The 12,496-nt window shown below is 42.6% G+C and overlaps 1 protein-coding gene across 2 annotated transcripts in view; it reads left to right on the top strand.

Moving 5' to 3' along the window:
- SPTLC3 (serine palmitoyltransferase long chain base subunit 3) overlaps positions 1–12,496 on the top strand; it is a 303,012-nt gene that overhangs the window by 81,116 nt on the left and 209,400 nt on the right. The window contains exon 1 of one of the 2 annotated variants that reach the window (XM_064446764.1): positions 1,325–1,413. The exons of the other annotated variant lie outside the window; for it this stretch is intronic. The gene's annotated coding sequence lies outside the window, so the exon portion shown is untranslated. Of the gene's footprint in view, positions 1–1,324; positions 1,414–12,496 lie in introns of those variants that run through there. 2 annotated transcript variants of the gene reach the window in all.

Below are 12,496 nucleotides of genomic sequence, written 5' to 3'. Positions count from 1 at the left end.
GCTATCAGAAGCACATTGGCATAATGAGGGGATAATTACGAACTGTGCCGTGTTCTGTTTTCACACAGTTATGACAGTTAGGCATGGGAGCGGGCAGGTTGTCACTCATTTTAGGCAAACCCTTTAGCAGGCACAAAGGAGCCTAAATGTGTATGGGAAACAGTTCATCCTTTGTAGCCCACCTCATCACTTCCAGCATGATTAAATTCACTGACCAGCAGCAAATGCACAGTGTGGAGTTGCACAAGCAATGCCAAATCATTGTAATTCTTCCTGGTAGCAAAAGAGGTGAGGTGGTAAGTATTAAGATACTGAGAGCATCCAAACCAGCAGTTGCAATGTCAGTCTTTGTATCAGCCTAGCTGCCCTCTTGCATGTGCACACAGAGGATGAAGTGTTTTGCCCAAATTTAACTTGTCTTTGCTGTGGTTCCTGTACAGCGGTCCCATGCAGATCTGTAGTTCTCCATTACAAAACCTCCAGTCCAGGGTTTGCTGTCAGAATAACTTTGTCTGAGGTACAACACTGGGCAATGATGCTTTCATGGGATAAAAGACTTCCAGCACTCGCTGTGGTTCCAGCTCTTTAATATAATCATAGAATCAGAGAATGTCCTGAGTTGGAAGGGACTCACAAGGATCATCGTATCCAACTCTTGTCCCTGCACATGACAACCCCAAAATTCACACCATGTGTCTGAGGACATTGTTCAAGTGCTGAATATCATATCATTGAATATGATATTGAAAGGCACATTCTCATGCTGCCGCTGAGCAGACTTGAAAGCCAGGGTCCTCAAGCCCACACCTCCCTGCACAACCAGAGCCTGATTTTTCAGACCTGTCATTAGCACTGGACAGCCTCTTGGCACTCAACTTGAAATGCATGGGCTAATAAACCTTATATGGGCTAAAACCACCGAGGCTGACTATTTTCAGTGATTCAAGCATGTACATCTCATGATCAGTCTTACCGATTTGCTCCAGATTTTGTTGTGCTAATTACCAGTCCAGGTGGCTGAGTTAATTAGTAAGCTGTGTGTTTCAGGGTGCACCATAACCATATATAAATAAATCGTTACTGAGTTAAGACTGCACAGATATGTATTTGATGATGTGGCAGAAATGCTTTGGCTTGCACAGGACAACTGAAATGTATGTATCATTAGGGACCATATGCGGTTCTTTACATTAATTGGCTTCATCTGGATTTGGGTTTTGGAGGTCTGGGTATAAGGGGCTTGAGCTGGAGTCATTGGTTATTATTTATAACAGCCTGATTTTCATTTCCTTAGTTTTCAGGCCAGCCTGTGCTTCGTGAGATACAATGATCTTCCCTCAGATGCTAAAAGGTAACCTGTTTGGGTTTGGACATCTGGGAAAGATGATACAAAGCCAGCAAGATCTCCCCTTGGTAAGGTACCACCAATATCTTCTGGCCTTGAGCAGCTTACCAGTGTCTCTCAAGTGTTTGCTTCCTGTTTGTCACCTCAGAGGTTACCTTAGCACACAGATGGCTCCTGTTCAATGAAGCATGGAGGAAGGCAGCCAGAACATCAGTGGCAGCCATCCCTAGCGTGTGTGACAGAGAAATGTTGGGGTTTTTTTTTGGTCATGACTGTGCAGGAAGCAAAGCATGTGGTCTTTGTTCCCACCACCAAACCTGCAAAGCCCTTCACTCTGGGGTGCTTGTCCCCTCCATGGGTGTGTCTGGGCCTGAGCCTATCAGCTTTTGTATGCCACTCCCATATCCCCATGAGGCCAAGATTCAGGGCTGCATCCTTCCCTTGCACAGCAGTGCTGGTGCCAGGGAAAAAGAGTGGGATGAAGGTAGACAGTGAGGATCAACAGGGTGTGTGAAGTGACCCTTACAGAGGCAGTTTGGCATGTCATCACCCATGGACAACCACCTCGGTGTTGTGGAGGAGCTCCCTGCACATGGGCAGGTCCATACCACATCAGTAGCATTCGTCCCATCCCTGCAGCCAGGTCTCTGTGACCACAGCGGTATGTTTCTGAAGAGCTATAGAGAGCTTTCTGGTGTTAAATTCTATCTTGCTGATGTATTTGTTGAGTCAATGCCCTGCTCACCATCCAGAAACATAGCCTGGGACTATTAGCACGGTTCGTAATTTCAGCAGTGCTTATGAGCCTTCAGATTGAGTCTGTTCTCTCACCAGAGTCATCGTTTACTTCAGCATATTTTTTTTTTAAATTCATGCCCTCCCCCCGACACACACAGACCTCACAGAGATTTTAATGCATTTAAATGAAAAAGCTGAACTGTTCCCTTTTTCTTGTTCACATTATGCAGCATTGCCCTTCTCTGTACTTTATCTTATTTCAGAGCTGTCATGCAAACAAACCCAAGTTTTTTAAAAAAAAAATTGTTAAAGAAAGAAGTGTGCATCCTATCAGCCTTCTGTCTCAGCTCCTTCTCTCAGTATATGTGCAGGGAACAATCCCTTCGCCTGCTTGCCCTCATCTTTCAGGTGTTTTCATTTCTTTCCTAGCTGTGATCCAATATCTCTACAGCTTCCCGGAGTGCTCTGGTCTGCTCCAGTTACCCAATAAAGCCCTACTCCCTTTTCCCCCACACATGCAGTATTTACTATTCCAAGACCATGGAGCTACTGTTTTCTAAAGCATTTTTATGTTTTCTTCCTCAATTACTCCAGAAGTAAGAATTCTTTTTCTGAAAAATCTGTCCTGTCAAGCACACTATACTGCTAGGACACTCCCTTTTCTTTATCTACCTGATATATCTTGATGAAGTAGTCATTGCATTGCATCTCTTTCCTTCATCACCAGAATATCTGATTGTTTTTAATATTACTTCTTACTCTCTTTTATGCCATCTCAGTCAGCTTTTGAGGAAGACTCAGTCATAAGTCTTCAAAATGCATTGTTGTTTTTTTAATTAATATTATTTTTCAAGTGTGATTGCTGGTCTAGCTTATCTTAGCTACCTTCATCATACAAAAAACTTACTATCTGGTAAGCCTGCCCCTTTTCATGCCCCTGACTTTTGATCAAGGACATTTGGCTATGCTTAACAGTCATTATTCTGCAAGGTAAGTAGCATGGGTTCCCGTTGGATTGTCATGTTGGCCACAGAAACAAAGTCCACTTTGCCAGAGACTAAGCATGGAGAAAGTGCATCCATCTCTGGGGTTTACTGGTGGATAGTTGCTGGTGGCAGGGGGCTGTCAGGCAGAAGTATCATTTGTTCTAGCTCTCAGCATGAGTTCATGGCACTTGTTGCCCAGGAGAGCCAATAACCATAAACCCACCTCAAACACACCTAAAAAAAAAAACCTCCCTAAAAGGTCAAAACCACAGGAAAATGAGGGGAAAAAACATAATAAATATCCCAGGACATGAAAATATGATGGGATAGGGCTCAAAAGAGCAAAATGCAAATTGTTCCCGTAGAACAAGTGAGTATCTTGTTGCCGCCACTGAAGCTCCTTGTGAGAAGGTGTGGATGTTGGCATAGCTCTGGTGGGGAGCTTGCACAGGTCACAGATGGAGAGGGCAAGATACTATGGAGCAGGTATGGGACAACAGGTCAAGGCTTTCACCTGTAATCTTCTGGTCTCTGGTATCCCACAGAGACCCCTGATGGCCAAGAGACTGCCTTTTCTAAAGAGAAATATGTCCTGGTAGCACGACCTCCAGTATATGGTAAAACTATTACTTACTTCACAGGCCCACAGAAAAGCATCTGCCTGGACAGCAGAAGACCAGCAGATCACAAGTATGAAAATGAATCTGCCAGCTTCTATGCAGAGCATCTATCATGGAATTTAGGCTGCCCCATCTTCACACCTCCCTAGAAAAACTTTGGATTATCTTGATTTTTATCCACACATGGAAGATGAAATGGTCTAAATCTTAATGGTTCATGGGATGGGGCTGCTTCTCAGTTTCAATAAATACATTAGTCTCTTTGTCAGCGAGGAGTAAAGTGCTGTTTTGAATTCATGGTGCATTTTTAAAGTTTCTTTCAAAGATTACTGGGATTTTTTCTTCTCCCCTTATGTATCTCAGAAGAAACCAGCCTGCCAAACTGCTCCAGGAAGCTCTTCTGAGATAGAGGCATCCATCTCTGTGTACAGTCTGTACTTGCGAAGCAGAACACAAAGCCCTTTTTCCATTTAATCCATATTAATTATCTCTCTGCATCTCCTTTATAGTTTCCACTCAGCCCAGGCGCCAAAACATGTGCAGCTGCATCTTGGCCAAACTGGAGCCTTTCACTGCACACCTGGTAAGTCAACACTCTAAAAATAAAAACAAAAAGGTTTACTGCTGAAGAATTGAGGCTCGCCATGCTTGAAAACTGAATGCCTTGGGACTGTGGACTAAGGCAGATATTTTTAGTGCCATCAATATCTCCTGGAGTTGATATCTCCCAAGACAGATGGTTGTTTCCCACAGAACGTTGTCAAATGTTTGCTCAGCCAAGATCAATTTTGTTCCAAGTCCTTTCCCACCTTCTGGTGAAATATCTTTCACTTGCCAGACAAAAAAATTAAAGAAACAGCATGAAACTGTGTGACTCTAGAGTGTTCTCAATCCCATAGCTCCCCTCTGTCCTTTGGCTGTGTGACTGATGTCACTTTCGGCACCTGTGGAAGAATAGATGCACTCACAATGGAAGTGCAATGCCAAAAAAATGAGGGCTCAGGTCTCATGTCAGAGGCTGATTTCCTCCAAGACCTATGACAAGTCACTTCTCAGTGTGTCAAGGGGTCTTGCTGCCACACTTTGTTGTTAGATCTCTTAAAACTACAGAAGCCTTGAGCTCTTATCCTGAGCACCTTGAATCAATCTCTTAAGAAAATGAGGTGCAAGGTGGAAGGAGGAACAGAAGTGGTGTTGAGGAGGAGGTGCTGGGAGTAAGCACAGAGAGGCTGAGTTGTGTCCAGTGCTCAGCAACAACTGCAGCATTTATTTTAATTACAAGCCCACATGAATCTGGAGACGTGGTGTCTGGCAGCACCACTGGGTGGATTTTCAGCTGAAATTATGGGGGGCGGGGAGAAGGAGTTTTTTGAAGAGTGGCATGGACTGTATTCCCGGTGATGGCCTATTTGTAAAACTGGCACCAAAAAAACCACACTTTAATTTCTTTTCCTCACTGGTTGCTATTTTTAGCAGAGCCCAACTCGTCAGAGTGTAAGGGACATGGAGTTGGTACTTTCCAAAGTACAAACTCCCTTGTAATGCCTAATGATTAAAAGTGAGAAATTGTATCAGCCAGTGCCAGCAGCAGTTTCTGAAATCTTATGATGATACCTTCCTCTTACACTTCTGCTTGTTGTGGCATTTTAGGCTGAAAATTGTTAATACATGGTTGGTTTTTTTGGCTAGGATCAGTAGTGTATATCTTGTCTTTATCACTTCATACATAGTAATAATTCTGATATCGTTTTGGAATTATGAATTATTTTGAAAATGCTACAAAATCTAATTTATTCTTCTGCAAGGTGAAAGGTAAATAGGATCATCCAGAATATTCTTCCATGTTGCTCCATAATCTTTTCTATTATGGTTTCAAAGGCAGGTGAGGCTCTCACTGGAAGGGAAATCAGTGCTATGATGCCCCAAAATATTTTTCATCCTTTTTTTCAGTTGTGAGACTGATCTGTTCACACCAGCCGGACTTAAGCAACCCCATACGCTCAGACTGCTTTTGTGGAAGAGGATTTTGGGTGGAAGAAACTGGCTAGTCTTGCTATTGTACCTCTTGTTTAGGATTTGCTGGGGATTCATTAATATTTCAGTCCTACATTTTCTTAAGGATTACAGATTCCTGATCCTTAACTCATGTAGGAGGTGTTTTCAGCCTCCTGCTAAACAAGCATCTTGACTATTTTTGAAATACTGTGTATATAAAAACATATATTGCATACATATATGCCCAGTTTACTACTAAATTGTTAACCTGCAGACATTGCTTTCTGTTACTTGGCAAAGTCACATGCAAGTCTATGTGTAAAGCCTTTTCATATTGGGAATCTAATTGCCCATATGGATTTTTTTATGGAAAGCAAGGTTTATGGAAGCAAGGTTTTCAGTGTCATATTGGCTCCTGGGGGAGACTAGATGTGATGGTAATCAATCATTTGGGCTGCAGGTGGCTTTGGGACAACCCCATCCCTACCCTCCTTCAAGAGGCACACTTATACAAACAGAAATGAAGGAAATGCAATAATTCCATGTACAGAAATCAGAGAGAGGAAGACCACACACATATACAACCTAGGGGGAGCGGGGAGGGGCTGATGGTGTTTAATAATTAAGCCTTATTTTATCTCTGTGTTCCTATTTAGTGGTTGCCTTCCCTCTTGCTCTGTTTTGGGAGCTTTCTGAGGTGCTTTGTGCTGTAAGGAGAAAAAGTTCTTGCTTTATCCTTAAGAATATTCATGTACAAAGGCCAAGCTCCTACTCTTACATCTTTGATCTGGAGTTCATCTCCCAGATGCATTAATTCACAGAACAGAGGTAGAATATCATCATCATTAAGATCCAAATCAAGCTGCCTCTCCTGTAAAGGATCCCTCTGCCTGAAGCAAAACAGAACTGTTAATGCATTTTTTGTAAACAATGCTGTTAAAGATGCATGAATGATGTGTGGTAAATATTAAAGCAGAACTAACACTTTTTTTTTCCTTACTCCATAAAACATAGTGGAAAAGTCTCCAGGTCAAATTCCTTTTCATGTAAATCAAGCCAGACCCTTTGATTTCAAGAGTTTTGCCCATTTCCTTTACTGTAGTTTTACAGTTTCTGCAAGAGATCTGAAGCAGCCCTGTTAGGGTGTTCGCAAATATGGCAAAATCAATTATGGAACTACGCAGGTGTCAAGTTATAAAGACACTGAATGTGACTTGAGCAATTACAGAGAATAGTCATGAATATTTAAAGAGATTTTGTAGTCTCCGAAATCTGCTCCCTGACCAAGGCTGTGGCAGGTTTAACACATAGTGTGATGCTTTACTTGCCCATCCCGTGTAAGTGATGCTGGCCAAAGGCTGGGTGCAGGCTCTGTGTTGCAGTTATCTCCCAGCCACATTGCCTGCTAGGCTGTTATCCCACCTAGTGGCTGCAGTACGTCTGCTCTCCCTTCTCACAAGATGCATTTTTTCCATGATATTGGTGAAACAAGTCAAAGTTTGACATATTACTTCAGTTAGCAGTGGATATGCCTTCAAATTGCTTGGTCAGATAGTCAAATGCGTGCCCCTGCCTTAACTTTGTTACACGAGGGACAGGTTTCACACTCAGATGGGTATTTACATTCTCTAAATTTGTACATCAAATATATATGCCTGTTTAATACAGTCAGCTTTCTAGTCTAAGTACTCTGTATCACTCTTCTCAGTTACATTTGTATCTGGTCCTAATTTGGGTTCACTGAGATAATGTGAATAAGCCCCTCTTGTCCCTGCTTATGGGACCAGCTCAAGTTCCCTGAAGTGTCCCTAATGGCAGTCACAGGAGTGAATTTTATCTTCTCTACTGTCCATACACAAATGTCCACAATACACCTCTACGCCATCCATCTACTTCACCATCAGCCCAACTCTGGTCTGACCGAAACCAAAAGTAAAAATGCTGTTGCCCTCCGAAGAAACAGGGTTCAGGCTAAAATTTTTAGTTTAATGGCAATGTTTTATTAAAATAAGGTGCCTCTGGAAAAAATTCTACTACTCCTAATCTCCTCAAATCACATGAGAAGAATCCATTGAAACATATTTTGATGACAAGAAGAAAAAAAGAGGACTTGCCAAAGCAAAGAAACTTCCTACAGTTGGAGAAGAAAAACATTTATGGTGAGCCTTCAAGATGGAGTTCACCTGTGAAATCTGTTACTGCTTCCTTCCAACCTTGCTCTTTGCCACTTTTATTTCTGTGCCACATTTTGCTCTGTTACAACTTTCCAAAAGTTTCTTTATTGTCAAAAGAAGTGGGATCTCTCCCCTCTTAATTCTTTAAGTGTCTGCATTCCTTAAATGCATGCATGACTCACATTGACTGGATGGTCCAAATCTTTAGGTTGACTTCTCTACCCAGAAGAACCCCTTGATTCCTTTCATGATTTTTTTCCCCTTCTTTTGATATCAGTCTTGCTGTGAGACTAAGGAATGCAAGGGTGAAGCTAGCTGAAGTTCCCAGCACGTCCCTGAAGAGTGTCCACTTCTCTCTGCAGAGCAGAGATTTAATAGGGAAGGTCACCCTAGTAAATTAATGATGGATCTTTACCTTTTTGTAACAAATAAATGCCTCTTCTTCAAAACACAGAACTAAAAGAATTGTTTTCATATGTATTTAAAAAAAAAAATCACACTGGTAGAAAGGAAAAGCATTGTCCTGACCATCATTTTTCCTAAATAAGTCTCAGTGTTTAATTTCTTTTTTGTTGAACAAATCATAAGAAAAGGAGTTGCTTCAGCCTACTGATGTTAATTTAAGTGAAGGCATTCCCACCTGTGCTGTCTCTCCTGTGTACTGCAAGACTATCTTCCCTAGAAAAGGCATAAAACCTTGAAACAGACTTTGGTTTTCCTTCTCTCTGCTTTTTTTTTTATATAATTTGGTGACGAAATGCATTTACCATCAATACCATACTCGATTTAACAGTTGGCTTCTTCATGCAGAAAACTTACAACTCCTTTCTCCATGAGCTGATTGCTGCGTGCAGCCTGGGAAGCTGTTTCCCTAGGTTCCTAATTAGCTGCCTTCCCAAGCTGTCTTTTCAAACTGGATCAGATATCCATGATTCCCTTCATATGTCTCCCTGCTGCCTGCTACACTTTAAATTACATTTCCAGCAGTATCCTTTACCGAGTCTGCCTGCCTGGTTATGCCATGGAAAGATTTGCCAGGCTGGTGAACCCATTGTGGGGTTCAGGTGCCAAAGCTTCTGCACCCTCCCTCTGCTGCAACTTTTTGTCTCCAATTTTCCTAGGGCTATGGGATGCTCACGCAGTCCATTGATGAGAGGGATTTCCCATGGCAGGACAGTATCTGGTTGCAGTGGTGGGACCAGAGCAGAGCTGAGTGTGGTGTTGGCTTCTCCACTGGGCTGCAAGTCAGTAGCAGGGCACAGGCATCCCTGGGCAAAAAAATTAAAGGAAGTAATTTCTCACATTTCTACTACTGTATTTCATAATTTTTGTTATTTAAGTCGTGTGGACAACCACTCACTAAATAAAACTTATTTCTAGACAAATTCTGGTAATGAGCTCCCACTTAGCTGATGATCAGCTTGTAAAAGTAATTGCTCTGGAATTAATGATGGAGGGTGGGTTTTTTGTTTAATCGCACTATCCCTATACTTAGGTACACCAGACTTATCAGAGCAACTCTTAACATGATCATTTGTTGCTTCCAAATAATATTTCAGTCTGAGATCATAATCCTCAGCCTAAAATTAAAGCATCGCCTTAAACCTGCAGCAAAGAGCAGCTTCATGCCTGTTGCAGTTGATGCTACCTGTGTATCAGCACATTTGGCGCTGTATTTTGAAATATGTAAACACTTAAATGTACCTGAAATGCAAAGAAACAGGCAGGAGGAGTAAGTTTCCTCCCTTTGCTCAGCCTGGAAGGTGGAGGGGAATGTCTTTTTGCACTCATGAGTTTTCTGTGCTGTAAAGAGTTAATTGTTCTAGTTTCTCTCCAATAGTAACTGGATTATAAAAAGGGGGTTTTGGTGCTTTTAGTGCGCTTTCTTTAAGGAAGATTATTTTGTAGGATTATTGGCTTTCAAGTTCAAGCCAATGCAGGGTCCAGGCACAGGAGTCAAACATGTACATAGCAAAGCTATCTGCATTCTCATTAACAGACAAGGAAAAACATTACAGTTCTGAAGCACTCTGCTTTCATCTTTTGCATAGGCCATGTAGCCAGAGATAACTAGGGAGAAGCCTGAGAAAAGTAGCAATTACAGTTAGTCAATAATCCTCAAATGACAGCAATTAAAATTCTGGAAAAAAAAAATTAAAAAGAAAGCAAGGTAATGGCAAATCATCCATCAACGATTCAGAGCGTTTTTGCAGATCTCAACTTGAAGAAAGGAGTTTTTAATTAAATCATCATCTGAAGACACCATTGATCCTTCATGTTTGACAATTTAGAATGCAAGAAACAGCTTTGAATGGCCGTAATCATAAAAGATGCGTTTGTTTCCCCCAAGATGAGCCCCTTGCCTGGCTATGTAAAAAAAGATGATTCTGCTGGAACTCTGCTCTCTTCTTTTAAATTATCTAATTTCCATCTCCTTAGCTGAGTTAAGTTAGTGCAGTATCATTTGTATTTGTTTCCAGATAAAGACATTTATAGATAGTATTTTTCAGTATAACTTTGTCCCCTGCCCCAAGAAGATAAAAACAGTGAATTATAGTTCAGCAGGGCTTGTGCTGCCATGACACAAGGAACTTGAGCAGCTTGATTCAGGAAGTGCTTTTCCTTGGCTCCAACCAGGGCACAAATTTCAGTTCTCATCATTCTCAACAGCCTTTTGGAGGCTTAGTCTTGGGGGGGTCTCCCTGTGACCACATGTGTCTTCAAGGGGCAGCACAGGTGGATGCATCCTTAGAGAGGTCACCTACTGTTTTCAGAAGAGAAGGCTGATTTGGGGTGTCACCTTTCAAGGCTGCACAAGTGTCTGCTCCCACTCACTGATGATGATGAGGGGCTCCCAAATCACCCAGCAGCTGGCCAAGGCTGGAGGGAGGTGGAGCTGGGGATGGACTCAGAGCTGCCCAATCTGCCTCCTTAGGAGACTCAAGTGGTGGGCTGAGGTGCCTGACAGGTTTTTCCCTGGGTGTGAAGAGTGTTGCATCTTGACAGAGCAAACCCAAAGAGGGGTAAGTTTTTTGGTGTATTTTATTGTGTGGTTATTTGGAGGGGCATTAGCATCTTTCCTTTTATGGGAGAGTATTAACTGCTGTGTCTGGGTGAGCCTGAGATAGATTTCCTGGCAAACCACTGCAGCTGAGTGTAACCTCCTGTGCATTGAAACCAGAGGGGCTCAGCTCTGACAGAGCCTTGTATAATGGAAAATCTGGTGGTGATGTTCATGTCAGGCTTGGTGCTGGAGTTATGCTTTAGGAGGCTGGGGCGGTTGGCTCAGGTGGAGGACTGGGATCTCTCTCCCTCTAAATCCCCTCGGAGGCAGATAGTGGGTTAGAGGTCTTTACTCTTATAAAACATCTAGAGTTGTATTGGAGCTGGTGAGACTGCTCGTGGGAGAGATATTAAGTATTCATGCAAGCATTTGCAGGGTGAGGCATTTCACCTTTCTCTGCCTGATTTCCCTGCCCCCTGTACAGTGGATCAGTTAACACAACCTGCTTGTGTCAGAAGGGAAAGATATTTGCAGTGTGTACTCTCTAGATGACTTGGGACATAAAAGATAGATATCTTTTGGGACACATATACCTCTCTTTCTTCTAATCTGTATCTATATTAGATGCCTGGTACAGCCTGAAGGAGACATTATGAATTGTGGCATCTGTCCCCTTCCTCCCCAGTGACTTAAACTCACAGCTCCCAAGCTTTGGTCAGGGAGCAGGCCCTGCTGTCAGGAGACAGGCAGGGATTACAGACCAAGCATCTACCTTTGTTTTCCTTGTCTAGCTGCTAAATAGCTGCAGAAGCTTCTCCTGCAGTATTCCTTGTGCTCAGGGCTTGAGCTGTGGAGCTACCTCAAGGTGCAGCCTTCAAACCAAAGTCAGCATGCTGGAAACTCTCATTTCACCTACTCAAAAGCTTTGCATTTTATATACGCAGCACTAGGATGGGTCCAGACACTGCTTTGATGTTCGTTGTGTACTCCTTTAAGGGGAAATATGTGAATAATTTCCGTGTCTGAAAGAATAAGATGCATTATTATCCATCTGGGATGGGCGAGAGTGGTACTTCAGAGTAAGTTTAGTTCTGTTTTTCTGTAGTGTGTTGTGCTGCTACAGCAGAGGGCATCAGCCTCAGCCCTGTGATACAGAGCAACAAACTAAACCTCCTGGTGCAATGCTGGTTATCTAATAAGGGTTGATAAAAAGGCATCATCTTTCCTCAGAGTGATAGCCCTGTAATGGATATCACATCTCAGCCAGTGTTCAGTCTCCTGCAAGATATTTGAGCAAGGGGAGGTTCTGTAATAGGGCAGGCTGGCTAGGGCAGGGGGGGAGGGAGGGGCTGGGTGGTATTGGAGAGCATCATTCTCCACTATCCAGCTCATTCCCTTTGAAGAAAAACACCCTTATCCTCCCTCAGGTATCCAGCGCTGCTGATATACAAATTATGAAGCATTTTTTTGTGCTGCTCTGCTTCTTGCTTTGCCAGAGCACACAGCTCTTGGCATTGACAGCTTGCCTCCATCTAAAACACTAAACTTTAATCTAATTAGGTGAGCTTTTCTCCACTTTGAGCTGTATCTGCCTAAAGTCTTATCAAATTTTGCTGCTGGCTGCCTTGGGGCTA

The sequence above is a fragment of the Phalacrocorax carbo genome, chromosome 3, assembly GCF_963921805.1.
Source record: "Phalacrocorax carbo chromosome 3, bPhaCar2.1, whole genome shotgun sequence".
Classification (NCBI taxonomy): Eukaryota; Metazoa; Chordata; class Aves; order Suliformes; family Phalacrocoracidae; genus Phalacrocorax; species Phalacrocorax carbo.
Note: the sequence above shows the minus strand (reverse complement) of the source record. Positions and strands in the feature narration are given on the sequence as shown.